This window comes from Cynoglossus semilaevis, chromosome 17 (assembly GCF_000523025.1).
Source record: "Cynoglossus semilaevis isolate Cse_v1.0 chromosome 17, Cse_v1.0, whole genome shotgun sequence".
Lineage (NCBI taxonomy): Eukaryota > Metazoa > Chordata > Actinopteri > Pleuronectiformes > Cynoglossidae > Cynoglossus > Cynoglossus semilaevis.
In genome coordinates this window covers 14,251,533-14,256,812 of record NC_024323.1, presented here as the reverse complement: position 1 = coordinate 14,256,812, position 5,280 = coordinate 14,251,533, and the positions used below count along the sequence as shown (strand labels likewise).

Below are 5,280 nucleotides of genomic sequence, written 5' to 3'. Positions count from 1 at the left end.
GGACCTCGGGTCTATCAGCGCTGTCTGTGACCGAGGGCCGCTGGGAGGAGCCACAGGCATTTGTTGAACTTTTATATTATTTTTTATATTATATTATATTATATTATATTATATTATATTATATTATATTATATTATATTATATTATATTATATTATATTATATTATATTATATTATATTATATTATATTATATTATATTATATTATATTATATTATATTATATTATATTATATTATATTATATTATATTATATTATATTATATTATATTATATTATATTTATAGAACTTTCTCTGAAGTGAGTTTCTTCATAAAGGCCTTGATCGTGTTTGTATCTAATTCGATATCGATATTTATAGATATCCGTATGTTTCATATCGTTAATCGGTTTGTCCATTATTTCTTGTTCATTTCCTGCTGGAGTCAGTTCAACATGTTGGGAACTACAGCGTCACGGAGTCGTGTTTTATTTTTTTTTTATTATTTTTTTTTTCTTGTCTACACTGAGTCTAGACCAGAGATTTCCATCTTCACTGTTTTTAAACATACAAATTCAGGGGGAAACGAGCTCGACCTATTAGGAGGTGAAACATGATCAGTCAGATCGATACCATCTGAGATCACTTCCACCACCAAAGAGCCTTCATCCTCATCCTCATCCTCAGCCTCAGCCTCAGATTTTAGTTCGTTTATTACAGGAATGATTTCAGGTCAGAAAAACCTGTCAGCGTTTCCTCCATCACTGTTCCACTGCCCTTCAACACCAGATTCTTTTTTTTTTCTTCTTCTAATCAGGACAGCTGGACTTCATCTTTCTTCTTCTTTCCTTGTTGTTTTCCCACAGATCGTTGTTGGAGATTTTAGGACAACTATTCCTTCCACTAAAACATTGGGAAACAGGAGGAAATCTCTCGGTGAGTGGAACTTTATTTTGGTTTGATTCGCTGTGGAGTTGGTGCCGCTGCAGGGCCGCGGGCCTGGTGTGTGTGTGTGGTGTGTGTGTGTGTGTGTTTGTCGTGTTACTCATTAGTCTTTATTAGAGCTGGAAACTGAGGAAGAAAGAAAAAAATCTCTGTCTAAAATCTCTCTCCTTCGTCACATCCGTTCAGAAAAAAAAAGTTTAGGATCAAACGAGTCAAAGTTGGAATGATTTTATTTGAGGAGTTTATGAGTTTGTTACATTTTATTATTTAAACATCAGCGTTTTTAGCTGAACGTCAGTGAATTCTTTAAATCTTATATATTTAAGCAACAAAGGTATTTTATTGTTATTGTTGTTGTTGTTGTTGTTTTATAACATTTATATAAATCGTCACTCCGTTGTAAATCTACCGATTTTTAAAGCCGTTATTTAAATGAAAGAGACGGGAACATGAAGACGGTGAATCGGATATTTTCGATCAAATGTTTCGGATTTTTTATTATTCGCAATTTGTTTTTAGTTTTACTTTGTTTTTTAACTTTGCTTAAATAATCGAACGAAATTCGTTTACGGGAGTCGCGGAATGAGCGCGAAATCCCTCCTCTCAAAACACAGAACACACACACACACGAACACACACTAACACACACAGACTGTGTAATTTCTTATGCAGTGACAGATACTAATGTAAATGTAATATGTAATATAAGAGAGAGAGAGAGAGAGAGAGTCAGTTAATCATTTAAAAAAACACACACGCCACATTAACGGTCACAGTCACTCATCAACACATTTGCAGCAAAAACAACAACAACAAAAAAACATAAAACAAACAAAAAAGTTTTGAAAAAAATGCAGCCCTACATCCAGACAGAGCCCATTCACAAAGACAAATATTCAACTATGGAATAATAAAGGCATAACTAATGATTCCGTCTAAGGGTTTCGTGTTTAGAGCCACTCCTATAGAGTAAAAGTTCATGGAAAAATATACATTAAAAAAAAAAAATAATAATAATCGCGATTTCACAGTCACTGAGAAATTCCTCGGTGTCATCGTCAGTAACCTGCGGGTTTCTAATCCAAGAAGAGAGAAGGAAAAAGAAAAGAAGTGAGGGGTGGAGGTGAGGAGGGTGAGGGGGGGGGGGTGTAAAGATGGCTCCCATGCCTCTGCAGGGCAAAGATAGTTTCAGTTGTGAAACTCAATATCCGTGACTCGATCCGAAACACGGAGGCGCCGGTGCCGCGTCTTCCTGCTGCCGCGTCCAAGAAAAATAAAGAAGAAGAAGAAGAAGAAGAAGAAGAAGTGCCGTTTACTACAAGTCACTGCAAAAACACAGACTGCAGAATAATACTGCTGCTGCTGCTGCTGCTGCTGCTGCTGCTGCTGCTGCTCTTCACACACTCTGACTCCATACAAAGAAAAAAGGAAAAAACAGCAGAAATGACAAAGAGGGGGAAAAAAAGTAGCTGATCAGAGGTTTGGTTAATGAGTGATGAGTGATTTCAGCAGCCGTTTGCAGATTCCTCTCTGCTGGAGCGGAACAACGAGAGAAAAAGAACAAAAAAACAAAAACAAAAACACAAAAAAACTGTCTGTCGCAGCAGAGATTTAAAAAAAAAAATCTTCTTCTTCCACCTCCACGGAGCTCATCCTCTCATTCCAGCAGCCCACAGCGAATGATATCTGTTTATTTATTGGACTGTTTATACACACACACACACACACACATACACATCCTCTCTCTCTCTCTATCTCACACACACACACACTACTGGGCGAGAGAACTCATAAATCTTACGTAGCCATAAACGACAGCAGTAACGTCCTGAATAATACAAATACAGTGGAGAGAGAGAGAGGGAGAGAGAGGGAGAGAGAGGGAGGGAGGGAGAGAGAGAGTGACTGAGTGTATTTTCATTTCCGTCTCCTTTTCTCACCTCTCTCTCTCTCTGTTGTTTCCCCCCTCTGGGTTTTCATGTCATGTCAGTCTTGTTCTTGTTCTTTTTTTTTTTTTTTTTCTTCACCTCTTCATGTTGTTGCTCTTCCTGCCGCTCTGCTCCTGCAGGAGTCGGTGTCAAAGTCCACACACAGACCTGGCTCCAAAACAGAAAAGAGAGAGAGAAAAAAACAAAAACAAAAGTTGAGATGAAGTTCAGTCACTGATCCTTTACATCATATATATATATATTAATATATATATTTATATATATTTACTCAGGCAGTCTGTAGTGTCCGTGTTGAGTGGCGCCTCCTCTGGACCGCGGCCTCCATCTTTGGTTCGATTTACTTCCCCTGTGAGTTGAGGTGTTGAGATTTAAACCACACCACGTGACTCATGTCAAATAATAATAATAATAATAATAATAATAATAATAAATGTCAGTAAATATGAGGGGAATTTAAATCCCAGGGAAAAACGTAAACATCTAATCCTGACAACTGCCTCCAAGTGACGTCATATTTCTGTTTGTCCACCCACTTTCCAAAACTGCTAATATAAATATGGTTGTAGTATTTACTGTAAACCTGTAGTATTTACCAAACACTACTTCCAGAGTGTAGTACAATATCATACCATGTAGTACAAGTACACGTGAGTTATGATTGTACTTTTAGTGCGAAGTAACATCGTCAGAATCCAAACCACGTGACGTCACGAATGTGAATTTACTCTGATTTTTATAAAAGTAAAAATAAATAAATAAATAAGGGCATTTTTATAAAAGTAAAAATAAATAAATGGGGCCAAAATAAGAGTTAAAATATTCATTAAACTCACTGAGTTTATATTATTATTTTTGTTTGTTTTGTTTTGGTGAAAGTTTAACTGACAAATATGAAAATGAATGACGTGATTTAGTTTTGTATTTACAGGGACATATATAATACATATAAAATATAAGACAAATATAAACATTATTCTATTTTAAAACATTTATTGGTTTGATCTGAAATCAAAGAACTCAGATTAGGTGTTACCAAAACTGAGGGTCGAGGCTAAAAAGTGGGTCGATGGGACACATTTGTGGCCCGAGTTGCCTGATATCATTTATAGACTACGTGTTTTATCTAGTACTACATGAAGTACTACAGCGTGTCTACTGACACTACAGTTACTAACAAGTACTTTAAAAAAAACTTTTAGTCTGTACCATGATGTGAGTAAAAGACAAATACTTTAGTTTTATATACTTTAGTATTTGAGTCACAAACAGGAATCTGACATGATTGGATGAGATGTGACCAAAAGGGAGGGTCACGGTCCAAGAGTGGGTCAAAAGGATTAATTTGTGGTCCAATATGTGGTACTACATGTTCTTAAATATACTTTTGGACCGCGTTACTACAAAGTATTTTTTAAGTACTAATGTACTGATATACATACACATTAGAACAGGGGGCGCCCGCAGTACTCCAAATACAAGTGTAGTTTATTATAATACAAGTATCTACTACTAAATACTATTCGCTCTACAACAAAAATCTGCAGTACACGCAGTAAACTAACATATACACGAAATATTCATTATTTATAAATAACTTTATTAAAACTGACATTTTTTTTGTATAAAAAAGTCAGATTATGGTCATGACTGAGATTATCTGGGAATAAAACCGAACCAGGACCAGAACCAGAACCAGGTCCAGACCGGATCCTGGTCCTCTGGTCTTCTGGTCTGGAGATCCTACATTTATATTCAGTTGACTGAAAAGTACTGTGTTAAACTTCAGTACTTCACCTGGGATTATAATCCTAATCTGTGACTGACTGGGACGGTTCGTTGTCGTTACGCACGCGCGTGCGCGCGCTTTTTTTTTTATATCAACAATGGCACGAGAACAGCGACTACACAACAACCTCCACCAGCAGCAGCACCTGCTGTTACTGTCACAGTGAAGCCGTAACGGCTGCAGCTTTGAGCTGCGTGAGACTGAGTGACGCTCCTTCTCCGAGTGGAGCGACGGGAGGCAGGAGCTGTCGGCCGGAGGGAGGAGCGGGGGACGCGGCGGCACAGAGACGCCGAGACCCGGCGAGGACAGAGAGGGAGAAGGGAACGCGTTAAAGTCCTTCCTAAAAAATGCTATGGGGTGACATCTTCTCTTGGACCTCCTCTTCCTCCCCCTCCTCCTCCTCCTCCTCCTCTGGGGGTGACGGGCTGTAGTGCAGCTGAAGATGGTTGGAGCGACACAGGCTTGAAGGAGCCAGAAGAAATCGGAGGCCATTGTTATCAGCAGCAGGAGCAGCAGCGGTGCAGGCGGTGCTGGTGCTGGCTGCTGCCTGGTGCTGCTGGGGCGAGAGGGTGGCGGCGGCGGCGGCGGCGGTGGTGGTGGTGGAGGAGGGGGGGTCGCGGAG

At 38.9% G+C, this 5,280-nt stretch overlaps 1 protein-coding gene across 5 annotated transcripts in view; it reads left to right on the top strand.

Annotated features, from left to right (window-relative positions):
* The window catches only part of hoxb3a (homeobox B3a), a 97,180-nt gene that overhangs the window by 81,096 nt on the left and 10,804 nt on the right, over nucleotides 1-5,280 (top strand). For all 5 annotated transcript variants that reach the window (XM_025064868.1, XM_025064867.1, XM_025064865.1 and 2 more), the window contains one exon: nucleotides 845-914. The gene's annotated coding sequence lies outside the window, so the exon portion shown is untranslated. The remainder of the gene's footprint in view (nucleotides 1-844; nucleotides 915-5,280) is intronic.